At 46.2% G+C, this 14,770-nt stretch overlaps 36 non-coding genes across 36 annotated transcripts; 21 read left to right on the forward strand and 15 right to left on the reverse strand.

The window, feature by feature from the left end:
* Positions 1-201: 201 nt before the first annotated feature.
* On the forward strand, positions 202-284 carry trnal-cag (transfer RNA leucine (anticodon CAG)). The gene has a single exon. It is a non-coding gene; the product is annotated as a tRNA-Leu (tRNA).
* A 216-nt stretch (positions 285-500) lies between these two features.
* On the forward strand, positions 501-573 carry trnar-acg (transfer RNA arginine (anticodon ACG)). Its single transcript has one exon. It is a non-coding gene; the product is annotated as a tRNA-Arg (tRNA).
* An 82-nt stretch (positions 574-655) lies between these two features.
* Positions 656-742, forward strand: trnay-gua (transfer RNA tyrosine (anticodon GUA)). The gene is given in 2 exon segments: positions 656-692; positions 707-742. It is a non-coding gene; the product is annotated as a tRNA-Tyr (tRNA).
* An 86-nt stretch (positions 743-828) lies between these two features.
* On the reverse strand, positions 829-900 carry trnae-cuc (transfer RNA glutamic acid (anticodon CUC)). Its single transcript has one exon. It is a non-coding gene; the product is annotated as a tRNA-Glu (tRNA).
* A 93-nt stretch (positions 901-993) lies between these two features.
* On the reverse strand, positions 994-1,067 carry trnam-cau (transfer RNA methionine (anticodon CAU)). The gene has a single exon. It is a non-coding gene; the product is annotated as a tRNA-Met (tRNA).
* Positions 1,068-2,073: 1,006 nt separating this feature from the next.
* trnal-cag (transfer RNA leucine (anticodon CAG)) lies at positions 2,074-2,156 on the forward strand. The gene has a single exon. It is a non-coding gene; the product is annotated as a tRNA-Leu (tRNA).
* Positions 2,157-2,486: 330 nt separating this feature from the next.
* On the reverse strand, positions 2,487-2,560 carry trnam-cau (transfer RNA methionine (anticodon CAU)). The gene has a single exon. It is a non-coding gene; the product is annotated as a tRNA-Met (tRNA).
* A 1,004-nt stretch (positions 2,561-3,564) lies between these two features.
* Positions 3,565-3,647, forward strand: trnal-cag (transfer RNA leucine (anticodon CAG)). The gene has a single exon. It is a non-coding gene; the product is annotated as a tRNA-Leu (tRNA).
* A 216-nt stretch (positions 3,648-3,863) lies between these two features.
* trnar-acg (transfer RNA arginine (anticodon ACG)) lies at positions 3,864-3,936 on the forward strand. Its single transcript has one exon. It is a non-coding gene; the product is annotated as a tRNA-Arg (tRNA).
* Positions 3,937-4,018: 82 nt separating this feature from the next.
* On the forward strand, positions 4,019-4,105 carry trnay-gua (transfer RNA tyrosine (anticodon GUA)). The gene is given in 2 exon segments: positions 4,019-4,055; positions 4,070-4,105. It is a non-coding gene; the product is annotated as a tRNA-Tyr (tRNA).
* Positions 4,106-4,191: 86 nt separating this feature from the next.
* Positions 4,192-4,263, reverse strand: trnae-cuc (transfer RNA glutamic acid (anticodon CUC)). Its single transcript has one exon. It is a non-coding gene; the product is annotated as a tRNA-Glu (tRNA).
* A 93-nt stretch (positions 4,264-4,356) lies between these two features.
* trnam-cau (transfer RNA methionine (anticodon CAU)) lies at positions 4,357-4,430 on the reverse strand. Its single transcript has one exon. It is a non-coding gene; the product is annotated as a tRNA-Met (tRNA).
* Positions 4,431-5,439: 1,009 nt separating this feature from the next.
* On the forward strand, positions 5,440-5,522 carry trnal-cag (transfer RNA leucine (anticodon CAG)). The gene has a single exon. It is a non-coding gene; the product is annotated as a tRNA-Leu (tRNA).
* A 216-nt stretch (positions 5,523-5,738) lies between these two features.
* Positions 5,739-5,811, forward strand: trnar-acg (transfer RNA arginine (anticodon ACG)). The gene has a single exon. It is a non-coding gene; the product is annotated as a tRNA-Arg (tRNA).
* A 75-nt stretch (positions 5,812-5,886) lies between these two features.
* trnay-gua (transfer RNA tyrosine (anticodon GUA)) lies at positions 5,887-5,973 on the forward strand. The gene is given in 2 exon segments: positions 5,887-5,923; positions 5,938-5,973. It is a non-coding gene; the product is annotated as a tRNA-Tyr (tRNA).
* Positions 5,974-6,059: 86 nt separating this feature from the next.
* Positions 6,060-6,131, reverse strand: trnae-cuc (transfer RNA glutamic acid (anticodon CUC)). Its single transcript has one exon. It is a non-coding gene; the product is annotated as a tRNA-Glu (tRNA).
* A 93-nt stretch (positions 6,132-6,224) lies between these two features.
* trnam-cau (transfer RNA methionine (anticodon CAU)) lies at positions 6,225-6,298 on the reverse strand. Its single transcript has one exon. It is a non-coding gene; the product is annotated as a tRNA-Met (tRNA).
* A 1,005-nt stretch (positions 6,299-7,303) lies between these two features.
* Positions 7,304-7,386, forward strand: trnal-uag (transfer RNA leucine (anticodon UAG)). Its single transcript has one exon. It is a non-coding gene; the product is annotated as a tRNA-Leu (tRNA).
* A 218-nt stretch (positions 7,387-7,604) lies between these two features.
* trnar-acg (transfer RNA arginine (anticodon ACG)) lies at positions 7,605-7,677 on the forward strand. Its single transcript has one exon. It is a non-coding gene; the product is annotated as a tRNA-Arg (tRNA).
* Positions 7,678-7,759: 82 nt separating this feature from the next.
* On the forward strand, positions 7,760-7,846 carry trnay-gua (transfer RNA tyrosine (anticodon GUA)). The gene is given in 2 exon segments: positions 7,760-7,796; positions 7,811-7,846. It is a non-coding gene; the product is annotated as a tRNA-Tyr (tRNA).
* Positions 7,847-7,932: 86 nt separating this feature from the next.
* trnae-cuc (transfer RNA glutamic acid (anticodon CUC)) lies at positions 7,933-8,004 on the reverse strand. Its single transcript has one exon. It is a non-coding gene; the product is annotated as a tRNA-Glu (tRNA).
* Positions 8,005-8,097: 93 nt separating this feature from the next.
* On the reverse strand, positions 8,098-8,171 carry trnam-cau (transfer RNA methionine (anticodon CAU)). The gene has a single exon. It is a non-coding gene; the product is annotated as a tRNA-Met (tRNA).
* A 1,005-nt stretch (positions 8,172-9,176) lies between these two features.
* trnal-cag (transfer RNA leucine (anticodon CAG)) lies at positions 9,177-9,259 on the forward strand. Its single transcript has one exon. It is a non-coding gene; the product is annotated as a tRNA-Leu (tRNA).
* Positions 9,260-9,625: 366 nt separating this feature from the next.
* On the forward strand, positions 9,626-9,712 carry trnay-gua (transfer RNA tyrosine (anticodon GUA)). Its single transcript is given in 2 exon segments — positions 9,626-9,662; positions 9,677-9,712. It is a non-coding gene; the product is annotated as a tRNA-Tyr (tRNA).
* An 86-nt stretch (positions 9,713-9,798) lies between these two features.
* trnae-cuc (transfer RNA glutamic acid (anticodon CUC)) lies at positions 9,799-9,870 on the reverse strand. The gene has a single exon. It is a non-coding gene; the product is annotated as a tRNA-Glu (tRNA).
* A 93-nt stretch (positions 9,871-9,963) lies between these two features.
* Positions 9,964-10,037, reverse strand: trnam-cau (transfer RNA methionine (anticodon CAU)). The gene has a single exon. It is a non-coding gene; the product is annotated as a tRNA-Met (tRNA).
* A 1,006-nt stretch (positions 10,038-11,043) lies between these two features.
* On the forward strand, positions 11,044-11,126 carry trnal-cag (transfer RNA leucine (anticodon CAG)). The gene has a single exon. It is a non-coding gene; the product is annotated as a tRNA-Leu (tRNA).
* Positions 11,127-11,342: 216 nt separating this feature from the next.
* trnar-acg (transfer RNA arginine (anticodon ACG)) lies at positions 11,343-11,415 on the forward strand. Its single transcript has one exon. It is a non-coding gene; the product is annotated as a tRNA-Arg (tRNA).
* Positions 11,416-11,497: 82 nt separating this feature from the next.
* Positions 11,498-11,584, forward strand: trnay-gua (transfer RNA tyrosine (anticodon GUA)). The gene is given in 2 exon segments: positions 11,498-11,534; positions 11,549-11,584. It is a non-coding gene; the product is annotated as a tRNA-Tyr (tRNA).
* Positions 11,585-11,670: 86 nt separating this feature from the next.
* trnae-cuc (transfer RNA glutamic acid (anticodon CUC)) lies at positions 11,671-11,742 on the reverse strand. The gene has a single exon. It is a non-coding gene; the product is annotated as a tRNA-Glu (tRNA).
* A 93-nt stretch (positions 11,743-11,835) lies between these two features.
* trnam-cau (transfer RNA methionine (anticodon CAU)) lies at positions 11,836-11,909 on the reverse strand. Its single transcript has one exon. It is a non-coding gene; the product is annotated as a tRNA-Met (tRNA).
* A 1,006-nt stretch (positions 11,910-12,915) lies between these two features.
* On the forward strand, positions 12,916-12,998 carry trnal-cag (transfer RNA leucine (anticodon CAG)). Its single transcript has one exon. It is a non-coding gene; the product is annotated as a tRNA-Leu (tRNA).
* A 216-nt stretch (positions 12,999-13,214) lies between these two features.
* Positions 13,215-13,294, forward strand: trnar-acg (transfer RNA arginine (anticodon ACG)). The gene has a single exon. It is a non-coding gene; the product is annotated as a tRNA-Arg (tRNA).
* An 82-nt stretch (positions 13,295-13,376) lies between these two features.
* trnay-gua (transfer RNA tyrosine (anticodon GUA)) lies at positions 13,377-13,463 on the forward strand. The gene is given in 2 exon segments: positions 13,377-13,413; positions 13,428-13,463. It is a non-coding gene; the product is annotated as a tRNA-Tyr (tRNA).
* An 86-nt stretch (positions 13,464-13,549) lies between these two features.
* On the reverse strand, positions 13,550-13,621 carry trnae-cuc (transfer RNA glutamic acid (anticodon CUC)). Its single transcript has one exon. It is a non-coding gene; the product is annotated as a tRNA-Glu (tRNA).
* A 93-nt stretch (positions 13,622-13,714) lies between these two features.
* Positions 13,715-13,788, reverse strand: trnam-cau (transfer RNA methionine (anticodon CAU)). The gene has a single exon. It is a non-coding gene; the product is annotated as a tRNA-Met (tRNA).
* Positions 13,789-14,770: the final 982 nt, after the last annotated feature.

Raw genomic sequence — 14,770 nt, forward strand, 5'->3', positions numbered from 1 at the left:
AGACCTCATGGTTTATGAATAAGCATCAAATCGAAGAGTGAAGTGTCGAAAAGTGAGGAGGAAAGGTCCCCTCTATCTGGGAATCGCGCTCCTTGCGGTACGTTATTTCTAAATGGCCTGTGTGCCATTGAACGGCTGCATTTAAGGGTCCATTCCGAAAGTGGTGGGTGCACGATTGCTGAGAGGCCGAACGCCCACACTGTCAGGATGGCCGAGCGGTCTAAGGCGCTGCGTTCAGGTCGCAGTCTCCTCTGGAGGCGTGGGTTCGAATCCCACTTCTGACATTGCTTTGCATGTCACACTGGAGACTCCAGGCTCGGCTTTACATGGAAACGGCCGTGCGCTAATTTAAGTCAGACAGTGTAAGGGTTCCAATCCACATCTGCTTTCAAGTTGCAAGTAATCTTGATTACCAGGCACAGGTTTGTTCCGGAGAGCGTGGGTTCTTTCAGCCCCTTTGCCTGTTCTCGATCTGCGTTCTTCCTGTGTGCCCTCAAAGAGGGCCAGTGGCGCAATGGATAACGCGTCTGACTACGGATCAGAAGATTCTAGGTTCGACTCCTGGCTGGCTCGTTGCTCCTCAGCTCCTTTTCGTGCCACGAGGGCTTCCGCTGACAAGGCCCAAAAATAGCTCAGACGATAGACGGTATCCGGGCCTTCGATAGCTCAGTTGGTAGAGCGGAGGACTGTAGGCATCTCACTGGTCATCCTTAGGTCGCTGGTTCGAATCCGGCTCGAAGGAAGCGTCTCTTTAAGCCTTGGAGACCTTCAAAGGTTATTGTTTTTTCAAAGTCCCACGAATACAGCCAGAGGGTGTCCAAAAGCGCATTCCCTGACCGGGAATCGAACCCGGGCCGCGGCGGTGAGAGCGCCGAATCCTAGCCACTAGACCACCAGGGAGCACCCGCTCGTGAACGTTCCTACGCGGGAGCCGGAAAGATGTGTCGCCTTAATAGAGCCAGTCTGTCAGTTCAAAAGAATTTCCCACCACGCTGCCCCGTGTGAGGCTCGAACTCACGACCTTCAGATTATGAGACTGACGCGCTGCCAAACTGCGCCAACGAGGCGTACCACGGCCAGTTTAAGTAAACAGCAAAGGTTAAAAGTGAAAAGACTAGGCCTTTTGTTGATATAACAGGGAAGCTGTCCATTTGGTTTCGGCCAAACATTTGTTTTGGAAGGGAACTGCACATATAAACAGGCTGCGGGGAGTTCTAAGAATGGATATTCTTGCTTGTGACCATGCTTGTGATGCAATCTGAGAAAACATAGGAAATCGCTGTCCGCTAAATTCTTTTGCAGCGTCCGCCGGACGCAGTGGAGCAACTCTGGTCTGACCGTTTTCAGTGACAGAATAGCCTGACATTTCAGTATGCAATGTTTTATAAAAATAAAAGTAACAACAACCACAAAATACAAAACACAAAACTTTTCATTAAATCTGATTCATCAATTTCATATTAGATGTTAAAGCGCAATTAGTGCATCGCATGAGGAGCAGGACTGAGTTCAAATGACTGTAGGGTTCACTTTTTTATGAAACAGGTAAAGGGACGGAAACTCCTTGGGATAATGAAGCCATACACATAGCCCTTACCATAAATCAGGGCTGTTCAATTAAAGCGGTCAATGTTCTTTTTTTGAAGTAAAATCTACTGAACATACAAACAAAGTGTAACAATTTAAATGGATTCATCGCGAGCAAATTACTGACAAAGCTACTAAAAATGCATCCGTTCCCTGCCATTTATACCAGAACAGATTCTAAATTATCTTCCCATTTAAAACAGTGTTCATTAGGAAATGCTCTTAACAGGCTGATCATTAATGCAATTGGTTTAAAATATATAATTCTTGCAAAAAATAGAAACAAGACCTCATGGTTTATGAATAAGCATCAAATCGAAGAGTGAAGTGTCGAAAAGTGAGGAGGAAAGGTCCCCTCTATCTGGGAATCGCGCTCCTTGCGGTACGTTATTTCTAAATGGCCTGTGTGCCATTGAACGGCTGCATTTAAGGGTCCATTCCGAAAGTGGTGGGTGCACGATTGCTGAGAGGCCGAACGCCCACACTGTCAGGATGGCCGAGCGGTCTAAGGCGCTGCGTTCAGGTCGCAGTCTCCTCTGGAGGCGTGGGTTCGAATCCCACTTCTGACATTGCTTTGCATGTCACACTGGAGACTCCAGGCTCGGCTTTACATGGAAACGGCCGTGCGCTAATTTAAGTCAGACAGTTTAAGGGTTCCAATCCACATCTGCTTTGAAGTTGCAAGTAATCTTGATTACCAGGCACAGGTTTGTTCCAGAGAGCGTGGGTTCTTTCAGCCCCTTTGCCTGTTCTCGATCTGCGTTCTTCCTGTGTGCCCTCAAAGAGGGCCACTAGACCACCAGGGAGCACCCGCTCGTGAACGTTCCTACGCGGGAGCCGGAAAGATGTGTCGCCTTAATAGAGCCAGTCTGTCAGTTCAAAAGAATTTCCCACCACGCTGCCCCGTGTGAGGCTCGAACTCACGACCTTCAGATTATGAGACTGACGCGCTGCCAAACTGCGCCAACGAGGCGTACCCAGCATGTTTAAGTAAACAGCAAAGGTTAAAAGTGAAAAGACTAGGCCTTTTGTTGATATAACAGGGAAGCTGTCCATTTGGTTTCGGCCAAACATTTGTTTTGGAAGGGATCTGCACATATAAACAGGATGCGGGGAGTTCTAAGAATGGATATTCTTGCTTGTGACCATGCTTGTGATGCAATCTGAGAAAACATAGGAAATCGCTGTCCGCTAAATTCTTTTGCAGCGTCCGCCGGACGCAGTGGAGCAACTCTGGTCTGACCGTTTTCAGTGACAGAATAGCCTGACATTTCAGTATGCAATGTTTTATAAAAATAAAAGTAACAACAACCACAAAATACAAAACACAAAACTTTTCATTAAATCTGATTCATCAATTTCATATGAGATGTTAAAGCGCAATTAGTGCATCGCATGAGGAGCAGAACTGAGTTCAAATGACTGTAGGGTTCAATTTTTTATGAAACAGGTAAAGGGACGGAAACTCCTTGGGATAATGAAGCCATACACATAGCCCTTACCATAAATCAGGGCTGTTCAATTAAAGCGGTCAATGTTCTTTTTTGAAGTAAAATCTACTGAACATACAAACAAAGTGTAACAATTTAAATGGATTCATCGCGAGGAAATTACTGACAAAGCTACTTAAAATGCATCCGTTCCCTGCCATTTATACCAGAACAGATTCTAAATTATCTTCCCATTTAAAACAGTGTTCATTAGGAAATGCTCTTAACAGGCTGATCATTAATGCAATTGGTTTAAAATATATAATTCTTGCAAAAAATAGAAACAAGACCTCATGGTTTATGAATAAGCATCAAATCGAAGAGTGAAGTGTCGAAAAGTGAGGAGGAAAGGTCCCCTCTATCTGGGAATCGCGCTCCTTGCGGTACGTTATTTCTAAATGGCCTGTGTGCCATTGAACGGCTGCAATTAAGGGTCCATTCCGAAAGTGGTGGGTGCACGATTGCTGAGAGGCCGAATGCCCACACTGTCAGGATGGCCGAGCGGTCTAAGGCGCTGCGTTCAGGTCGCAGTCTCCTCTTGAGGCGTGGGTTCGAATCCCACTTCTGACATTGCTTTGCATGTCACACTGGAGAGTCCAGGCTCGGCTTTACATGGAAACGGCCGTGCGCTAATTTAAGTCAGACAGTGTAAGGGTTCCAATCCACATCTGCTTTGAAGTTGCAAGTAATCTTGATTACCAGGCACAGGTTTGTTCCAGAGAGCGTGGGTTCTTTCAGCCCCTTTGCCTGTTCTCGATCTGCGTTCTTCCTGTGTGCCCTCAAAGAGGGCCAGTGGCGCAATGGATAACGCGTCTGACTACGGATCAGAAGATTCTAGGTTCGACTCCTGGCTGGCTCGTTGCTCCTCAGCTCCTTTTCGTGCCACGAGGGCTTCCGCTGACAAGGCCCAAAAATAGCTCAGACGATAGACTGTATCTGGGCCTTCGATAGCTCAGTTGGTAGAGCGGAGGACTGTAGGCATCTCACTGGTCATCCTTAGGTCGCTGGTTCGAATCCGGCTCGAAGGAAGCGTCTCTTTAAGCCTTGGAGACCTTCAAAGGTTATTGTTTTTTCAAAGTCCCACGAATACAGCCGGAGGGTGTCCAAAAGCGCATTCCCTGACCGGGAATCGAACCCGGGCCGCGGCGGTGAGAGCGCCGAATCCTAGCCACTAGACCACCAGGGAGCACCCGCTCGTGAACGTTCCTACGCGGGAGCCGGAAAGATGTGTCGCCTTAATAGAGCCAGTCTGTCAGTTCAAAAGAATTTCCCACCACGCTGCCCCGTGTGAGGCTCGAACTCACGACCTTCAGATTATGAGACTGACGCGCTGCCAAACTGCGCCAACGAGGCGTACCCAGCATGTTTAAGTAAACAGCAAAGGTTAAAAGTGAAAAGACTAGGCCTTTTGTTGATATAACAGGGAAGCTGTCCATTTGGTTTCGGCCAAACATTTGTTTTGGAAGGGATCTGCACATATAAACAGGATGCGGGGAGTTCTAAGAATGGATATTCTTGCTTGTGACCATGCTTGTGATGCAATCTGAGAAAACATAGGAAATCGCTGTCCGCTAAATTCTTTTGCAGCGTCCGCCGGACGCAGTGGAGCAACTCTGGTCAATTATATCGTTTTCAGTGACAGAATAGCCTGACATTTCAGTATGCAATGTTTTATAAAAATAAAAGTAACAACAACCACAAAATACAAAACACAAAACTTTTCATTAAATCTGATTCATCAATTTCATATGAGATGTTAAAGCGCAATTAGTGCATCGCATGAGGAGCAGGACTTAGTTCAAATGACTGTAGGGTTCACTTTTTTATGAAACAGGTAAAGGGACGGAAACTCCTTGGGATAATGAAGCCATACACATAGCCCTTACCTGAAATCAGGGCTGTTCAATTAAAGCGGTCAATGTTCTTTTTTTGAAGTAAAATCTACTGAACATACAAACAAAGTGTAACAATTTAAATGGATTCATCGCGAGCAAATTACTGACAAAGCTACTAAAAATGCATCCGTTCCCTGCCATTTATACCAGAACACATTCTAAATTATCTTCCCATTTAAAACAGTGTTCATTAGGAAATGCTCTTAACAGGCTGATCATTAATGCAATTGGTTTAAAATATATAATTCTTGCAAAAAATAGAAACAAGACCTCATGGTTTATGAATAAGCATCAAATCGAAGAGTGAAGTGTCGAAAAGTGAGGAGGAAAGGTCCCCTCTATCTGGGAATCGCGCTCCTTGCGGTACGTTATTTCTAAATGGCCTGTGTGCCATTGAACGGCTGCATTTAAGGGTCCATTCCGAAAGTGGTGGGTGCACGATTGCTGAGAGGCCGAACGCCCACACTGTCAGGATGGCCGAGCGGTCTAAGGCGCTGCGTTCAGGTCGCAGTCTCCTCTGGAGGCGTGGGTTCGAATCCCACTTCTGACATTGCTTTGCATGTCACACTGGAGACTCTAGGCTGGGCTTTACATGGAAACGGCCGTGCGCTAATTTAAGTCAGACAGTGTAAGGGTTCCAATCCACATCTGCTTTGAAGTTGCAAGTAATCTTGATTACCAGGCACAGGTTTGTTCCAGAGAGCGTGGGTTCTTTCAGCCCCTTTGCCTGTTCTCGATCTGCGTTCTTCCTGTGTGCCCTCAAAGAGGGCCAGTGGCGCAATGGATAACGCGTCTGACTACGGATCAGAAGATTCTAGGTTCGACTCCTGGCTGGCTCGTTGCTCCTCAGCTCCTTTTCGTGCCACGAGGGCTTCCGCTGACAAGGCCCAAAAATAGCTCAGACGGTATCCGGGCCTTCGATAGCTCAGTTGGTAGAGCGGAGGACTGTAGGCATCTCACTGGTCATCCTTAGGTCGTTGGTTCGAATCCGGCTCGAAGGAAGCGTGTCTTTAAGCCTTGGAGACCTTCAAAGGTTATTGTTTTTTCAAAGTCCCACGAATACAGCCAGAGGGTGTCCAAAAGCGCATTCCCTGACCGGGAATCGAACCCGGGCCGCGGCGGTGAGAGCGCCGAATCCTAGCCACTAGACCACCAGGGAGCACCCGCTCGTGAACGTTCCTACGCGGGAGCCGGAAAGATGTGTCGCCTTAATAGAGCCAGTCTGTCAGTTCAAAAGAATTTCCCACCACGCTGCCCCGTGTGAGGCTCGAACTCACGACCTTCAGATTATGAGACTGACGCGCTGCCAAACTGCGCCAACGAGGCGTACCCAGCATGTTTAAGTAAACAGCAAAGGTTAAAAGTGAAAAGACTAGGCCTTTTGTTGATATAACAGGGAAGCTGTCCATTTGGTTTCGGCCAAACATTTGTTTTGGAAGGGATCTGCACATATAAACAGGATGCGGGGAGTTCTAAGAATGGATATTCTTGCTTGTGACCATGCTTGTGATGCAATCTGAGAAAACATAGGAAATCGCTGTCCGCTAAATTCTTTTGCAGCGTCCGCCGGACGCAGTGGAGCAACTCTGGTCTGACCGTTTTCAGTGACAGAATAGCCTGACATTTCAGTATGCAATGTTTTATAAAAATAAAAGTAACAACAACCACAAAATACAAAACACAAAACTTTTCATTAAATCTGATTCATCAATTTCATATGAGATGTTAAAGCGCAATTAGTGCATCGCATGAGGAGCAGGACTTAGTTCAAATGACTGTAGGGTTCACTTTTTTATGAAACAGGTAAAGGGACGGAAACTCCTTGGGATAATGAAGCCATACACATAGCCCTTACCTTAAATCAGGGCTGTTCAATTAAAGCGGTCAATGTTCTTTTTTTGAAGTAAAATCTACTGAACATACAAACAAAGTGTAACAATTTAAATGGATTCATCGCGAGCAAATTACTGACAAAGCTACTAAAAATGCATCCGTTCCCTGCCATTTATACCAGAACACATTCTAAATTATCTTCCCATTTAAAACAGTGTTCATTAGGAAATGCTCTTAACAGGCTGATCATTAATGCAATTGGTTTAAAATATATAATTCTTGCAAAAAATAGAAACAAGACCTCATGGTTTATGAATAAGCATCAAATCGAAGAGTGAAGTGTCGAAAAGTGAGGAGGAAAGGTCCCCTCTATCTGGGAATCGCGCTCCTTGCGGTACGTTATTTCTAAATGGCCTGTGTGCCATTGAACGGCTGCATTTAAGGGTCCATTCCGAAAGTGGTGGGTGCACGATTGCTGAGAGGCCGAACGCCCACACTGTCAGGATGGCCGAGCGGTCTAAGGCGCTGCGTTTAGGTCGCAGTCTCCTCTGGAGGCGTGGGTTCGAATCCCACTTCTGACATTGCTTTGCATGTCACACTGGAGAGTCCAGGCTCGGCTTTTTCTATGGAAACGGCCGTGAGCTAATTTAAGTCAGACAGTGTAAGGGTTCCAATCCACATCTGCTTTGAAGTTGCAAGTAATCTTGATTACCAGGCACAGGTTTGTTCCAGAGAGCGTGGGTTCTTTCAGCCCCTTTGCCTGTTCTCGATCTGCGTTCTTCCTGTGTGCCCTCAAAGAGGGCCAGTGGCGCAATGGATAACGCGTCTGACTACGGATCAGAAGATTCTAGGTTCGACTCCTGGCTGGCTCGTTGCTCCTCAGCTCCTTTTCGTGCCACGAGGGCTTCCGCTGACAAGGCCCAAAAATAGCTCAGACGATAGACTGTATCTGGGCCTTCGATAGCTCAGTTGGTAGAGCGGAGGACTGTAGGCATCTCACTGGTCATCCTTAGGTCGCTGGTTCGAATCCGGCTCGAAGGAAGCGTCTCTTTAAGCCTTGGAGACCTTCTAAGGTTATTGTTTTTTCAAAGTCCCACGAATACAGCCAGAGGGTGTCCAAAAGCGCATTCCCTGACCGGGAATCGAACCCGGGCCGCGGCGGTGAGAGCGCCAAATCCTAGCCACTAGACCACCAGGGAGCACCCGCTCGTGAACGTTCCTACGCGGGAGCCGGAAAGATGTGTCGCCTTAATAGAGCCAGTCTGTCAGTTCAAAAGAATTTCCCACCACGCTGCCCCGTGTGAGGCTCGAACTCACGACCTTCAGATTATGAGACTGACGCGCTGCCAAACTGCGCCAACGAGGCGTACCCAGCATGTTTAAGTAAACAGCAAAGGTTAAAAGTGAAAAGACTAGGCCTTTTGTTGATATAACAGGGAAGCTGTCCATTTGGTTTCGGCCAAACATTTGTTTTGGAAGGGATCTGCACATATAAACAGGATGCGGGGAGTTCTAAGAATGGATATTCTTGCTTGTGACCATGCTTGTGATGCAATCTGAGAAAACATAGGAAATCGCTGTCCGCTAAATTCTTTTGCAGCGTCCGCCGGACGCAGTGGAGCAACTCTGGTCTGACCGTTTTCAGTGACAGAATAGCCTGACATTTCAGTATGCAATGTTTTATAAAAATAAAAGTAACAACAACCACAAAATACAAAACACAAAACTTTTCATTAAATCTGATTCATCAATTTCATATGAGATGTTAAAGCGCAATTAGTGCATCGCATGAGGAGCAGAACTGAGTTCAAATGACTGTAGGGTTCAATTTTTTATGAAACAGGTAAAGGGACGGAAACTCCTTGGGATAATGAAGCCATACACATAGCCCTTACCATAAATCAGGGCTGTTCAATTAAAGCGGTCAATGTTCTTTTTTTGAAGTAAAATCTACTGAACATACAAACAAAGTGTAACAATTTAAATGGATTCATCGCGAGGAAATTACTGACAAAGCTACTTAAAATGCATCCGTTCCCTGCCATTTATACCAGAACAGATTCTAAATTATCTTCCCATTTAAAACAGTGTTCATTAGGAAATGCTCTTAACAGGCTGATCATTAATGCAATTGGTTTAAAATATATAATTCTTGCAAAAAATAGAAACAAGACCTCATGGTTTATGAATAAGCATCAAATCGAAGAGTGAAGTGTCGAAAAGTGAGGAGGAAAGGTCCCCTCTATCTGGGAATCGCGCTCCTTGCGGTACGTTATTTCTAAATGGCCTGTGTGCCATTGAACGGCTGCAATTAAGGGTCCATTCCGAAAGTGGTGGGTGCACGATTGCTGAGAGGCCGAACGCCCACACTGTCAGGATGGCCGAGCGGTCTAAGGCGCTGCGTTCAGGTCGCAGTCTCCTCTGGAGGCGTGGGTTCGAATCCCACTTCTGACATTGCTTTGCATGTCACACTGGAGACTCCAGGCTCGGCTTTACATGGAAACGGCCGTGCGCTAATTTAAGTCAGACAGTGTAAGGGTTCCAATCCACATCTGCTTTGAAGTTGCAAGTAATCTTGATTACCAGGCACAGGTTTGTTCCAGAGAGCGTGGGTTCTTTCAGCCCCTTTGCCTGTTCTCGATCTGCGTTCTTCCTGTGTGCCCTAAAAGAGGGCCAGTGGCGCAATGGATAACGCGTCTGACTACGGAAGATTCTAGGTTCGACTCCTGGCAGGCTCGTTGCTCCTCAGCTCCTTTTCGTGCCACGAGGGCTTCCGCTGACAAGGCCCAAAAATAGCTCAGACGATAGACGGTATCCGGGCCTTCGATAGCTCAGTTGGTAGAGCGGAGGACTGTAGGCATCTCACTGGTCATCCTTAGGTCGCTGGTTCGAATCCGGCTCGAAGGAAGCGTCTCTTTAAGCCTTGGAGACCTTCAAAGGTTATTGTTTTTTCAAAGTCCCACGAATACAGCCAGAGGGTGTCCAAAAGCGCATTCCCTGACCGGGAATCGAACCCGGGCCGCGGCGGTGAGAGCGCCAAATCCTAGCCACTAGACCACCAGGGAGCACCCGCTCGTGAACGTTCCTACGCGGGAGCCGGAAAGATGTGTCGCCTTAATAGAGCCAGTCTGTCAGTTCAAAAGAATTTCCCACCACGCTGCCCCGTGTGAGGCTCGAACTCACGACCTTCAGATTATGAGACTGACGCGCTGCCAAACTGCGCCAACGAGGCGTACCCAGCATGTTTAAGTAAACAGCAAAGGTTAAAAGTGAAAAGACTAGGCCTTTTGTTGATATAACAGGGAAGCTGTCCATTTGGTTTCGGCCAAACATTTGTTTTGGAAGGGATCTGCACATATAAACAGGATGCGGGGAGTTCTAAGAATGGATATTCTTGCTTGTGACCATGCTTGTGATGCAATCTGAGAAAACATAGGAAATCGCTGTCCGCTAAATTCTTTTGCAGCGTCCGCCGGACGCAGTGGAGCAACTCTGGTCTGACCGTTTTCAGTGACAGAATAGCCTGACATTTCAGTATGCAATGTTTTATAAAAAATAAAAGTAACAACAACCACAAAATACAAAACACAAAACTTTTCATTAAATCTGAGTCATCAATTTCATATGAGTTGTTAAAGCGCAATTAGTGCATCGCATGAGGAGCAGGACTTAGTTTAAATGACTGTAGGGTTCACTTTTTTATGAAACAGGTAAAGGGACGGAAACTCCTTGGGATAATGAAGCCATACACATCGCCCTTACCATAAATCAGGACTGTTCAATTAAAGCGGTCAATGTTCTTTTTTTGAAGTAAAATCTACTGAACATACAAACAAAGTGTAACAATTTAAATGGATTCATCGCGAGCAAATTACTGACAAAGCTACTAAAAATGCATCCGTTCCCTGCCATTTATACCAGAACAGATTCTAAATTATCTTCCCAATTAAAACAGTGTTCATTAGGAAATGCTCTTAACAGGCTGATCATTAATGCAATTGGTTTAAAATATATAATTCTTGCAAAAAATAGAAACAAGACCTCATGGTTTATGAATAACCATCAAATCGAAGAGTGAAGTGTCGAAAAGTGAGAAGGAAAGGTCCCCTCTATCTGGGAATCGCGCTCCTTGCGGTACGTTATTTCTAAATGGCCTGTGTGCCATTGAACGGCTGCATTTAAGGGTCCATTCCGAAAGTGGTGGGTGCACGATTGCTGAGAGGCCGAACACCCATACTGTCAGGATGGCCGAGCGGTCTACGGCGCTGCGTTCAGGTCGCAGTCTCCTCTGGAGGCGTGGGTTCGAATCCCACTTCTGACATTGCTTTGCATGTCACACTGGATACTCCAGGCTCTGCTTTACATGGAAACGGCCGTGCGCTAATTTAAGTCAGACAGTGTAAGGTTTCCAATCCACATCTGCTTTGAAGTTGCAAGTAATCTTCATTACCAGCCAAAGGTTTGTTCCAGAGAGCGTGGGTTCTTTCAGCCCCTTTGCCTGTTCTCGATCTGCGTTCTTCCTGTGTGCCCTCGAAGAGGGCCAGTGGCGCAATGGATAACGCGTCTGACTACGGATCAGAAGATTCTAGGTTCGACTCCTGGCTGGCTCGTTGCTCCTCAGCTCCTTTTCGTGCCACGAGGGCTTCCGCTGACAAGGCCCAAAAATACCTCAGACGATAGATGGTATCCGGGCCATCGATAGCTCAGTTGGTAGAGCGGAGGACTGTAGGCATCTCACTGGTCATCCTTAGGTCGCTGGTTCGAATCCGGCTCGAAGGAAGCGTCTCTTTAAGCCTTGGAGACCTTCAAAGGTTATTGTTTTTTCAAAGTCCCACGAATACAGCCAGAGGGTGTCCAAAAGCGCATTCCCTGACCGGGAATCGAACCCGGGCCGCGGCGGTGAGAGCGCCAAATCCTAGCCACTAGACCACCAGGGAGCACCCGCTCGTGAACGTTCCTACGCGGGAGCCGGAAAGATGTGTCGCCTTAATAGAGCCAGTCTGTCAGTTCAAAAGAATTTCCCACCACGCTGCCCCGTGTGAGGCTCGAACTCACGACCTTCAGATTATGAGACTGACGCGCTGCCAAACTGCGCCAACGAGGCGTACCCAGCATGTTTAAGTAAACAGCAAAGGTTAAAAGTGAAAAGACTAGGCCTTTTGTTGATATAACAGGGAAGCTGTCCATTTGGTTTCGGCCAAACATTTGTTTTGGAAGGGATCTGCACATATAAACAGGATGCGGGGAGTTCTAAGAATGGATATTCTTGCTTGTGACCATGCTTGTGATGCAATCTGAGAAAACATAGGAAATCGCTGTCCGCTAAATTCTTTTGCAGCGTCCGCCGGACGCAGTGGAGCAACTCTGGTCTGACCGTTTTCAGTGACAGAATAGCCTGACATTTCAGTATGCAATGTTTTATAAAAAATAAAAGTAACAACAACCACAAAATACAAAACACAAAACTTTTCATTAAATCTGAGTCATCAGTTTCATATGAGTTGTTAAAGCGCAATTAGTGCATCGCATGAGGAGCAGGACTTAGTTTAAATGACTGTAGGGTTCACTTTTTTATGAAACAGGTAAAGGGACGGAAACTCCTTGGGATAATGAAGCCATACACATCGCCCTTACCATAAATCAGGACTGTTCAATTAAAGCGGTCAATGTTCTTTTTTTGAAGTAAAATCTACTGAACATACAAACAAAGTGTAACAATTTAAATGGATTCATCGCGAGCAAATTACTGACAAAGCTACTAAAAATGCATCCGTTCCCTGCCATTTATACCAGAACAGATTCTAAATTATCTTCCCAATTAAAACAGTGTTCATTAGGAAATGCTCTTAACAGGCTGATCATTAATGCAATTGGTTTAAAATATATAATTCTTGCAAAAAATAGAAACAAGACCTCATGGTTTATGAATAACCATCAAATCGAAGAGTGAAGTGTCGAAAAGTGAGAAGGAAAGGTCCCCTCTATCTGGGAATCGCGCTCCTTGCGGTACGTTATTTCTAAATGGCCTGTGTGCCATTGAACGGCTGCATTTAAGGGTCCATTCCGAAAGTGGTGGGTGCACGATTGCTGAGAGGCCGAACACCCATACTGTCAGGATGGCCGAGCGGTCTACGGCGCTGCGTTCAGGTCGCAGTCTCCTCTGGAGGCGTGGGTTCGAATCCCACTTCTGACATTGCTTTGCATGTCACACTGGATACTCCAGGCTCTGCTTTACATGGAAACGGCCGTGCGCTAATTTAAGTCAGACAGTGTAAGGGTTCCAATCCACATCTGCTTTGAAGTTGCAAGTAATCTTCATTACCAGCCAAAGGTTTGTTCCAGAGAGCGTGGGTTCTTTCAGCCCCTTTGCCTGTTCTCGATCTGCGTTCTTCCTGTGTGCCCTCGAAGAGGGCCAGTGGCGCAATGGATAACGCGTCTGACTACGGATCAGAAGATTCTAGATTCTAGGTTCGACTCCTGGCTGGCTCGTTGCTCCTCAGCTCCTTTTCGTGCCACGAGGGCTTCCGCTGACAAGGCCCAAAAATACCTCAGACGATAGATGGTATCCGGGCCATCGATAGCTCAGTTGGTAGAGCGGAGGACTGTAGGCATCTCACTGGTCATCCTTAGGTCGCTGGTTCGAATCCGGCTCGAAGGAAGCGTCTCTTTAAGCCTTGGAGACCTTCAAAGGTTATTGTTTTTTCAAAGTCCCACGAATACAGCCAGAGGGTGTCCAAAAGCGCATTCCCTGACCGGGAATCGAACCCGGGCCGCGGCGGTGAGAGCGCCGAATCCTAGCCACTAGACCACCAGGGAGCACCCGCTCGCGAACGTTCCTACGCGGGAGCCGGAAAGATGTGTCGCCTTAATAGAGCCAGTCTGTCAGTTCAAAAGAATTTCCCACCACGCTGCCCCGTGTGAGGCTCGAACTCACGACCTTCAGATTATGAGACTGACGCGCTGCCAAACTGCGCCAACGAGGCGTACCCAGCATGTTTAAGTAAACAGCAAAGTTTAAAAGTGAAAAGACTAGGCCTTTTGTTGATATAACAGGGAAGCTGTCCATTTGGTTTCGGCCAAACATTTGTTTTGGAAGGGATCTGCACATATAAACAGGATGCGGGGAGTTCTAAGAATGGATATTCTTGCTTGTGACCATGCTTGTGATGCAATCTGAGAAAACATAGGAAATCGCTGTCCGCTAAATTCTTTTGCAGCGTCCGCCGGACGCAGTGGAGCAACTCTGGTCTGACCGTTTTCAGTGACAGAATAGCCTGACATTTCAGTATGCAATGTTTTATAAAAATAAAAGTAACAACAACCACAAAATACAAAACACAAAACTTTTCATTAAATCTGATTCATCAATTTCATATGAGATGTTAAAGCGCAATTAGTGCATCGCATGAGGAGCAGGACTGAGTTCAAATGACTGTAGGGTTCACTTTTTTATGAAACAGGTAAAGGGACGGAAACTCCTTGGGATAATGAAGCCATACACATAGCCCTTACCTTAAATCAGGGCTGTTCAATTAAAGCGGTCAATGTTCTTTTTTTGAAGTAAAATCTACTGAACAAACAAACAAAGTGTAACAATTTAAATGGATTCATCGCGAGCAAATTACTGACAAAGCTACTAAAAATGCATCCGTTCCCTGCCATTTATACCAGAACACATTCTAAATTATCTTCCCATTTAAAACAGTGTTCATTAGGAAATGCTCTTAACAGGCTGATCATTAATGCAATTGGTTTAAAATATATAATTCTTGCAAAAAATAGAAACAAGACCTCATGGTTTATGAATAAGCATCAAATCGAAGAGTGAAGTGTCGAAAAGTGAGGAGGAAAGGTCCCCTCTATCTGGGAATCGCGCTCCTTGCGGTACGTTATTTCTAAATGGCCTGTGTGCCATTGAACGGCTGCATTTAAGGGTCCATTCCGAAAGTGGTGGGTACACGGTTG

Source organism: Triplophysa dalaica, chromosome 5 (genome assembly GCF_015846415.1).
Source record: "Triplophysa dalaica isolate WHDGS20190420 chromosome 5, ASM1584641v1, whole genome shotgun sequence".
NCBI classification, from domain to species: Eukaryota; Metazoa; Chordata; class Actinopteri; order Cypriniformes; family Nemacheilidae; genus Triplophysa; species Triplophysa dalaica.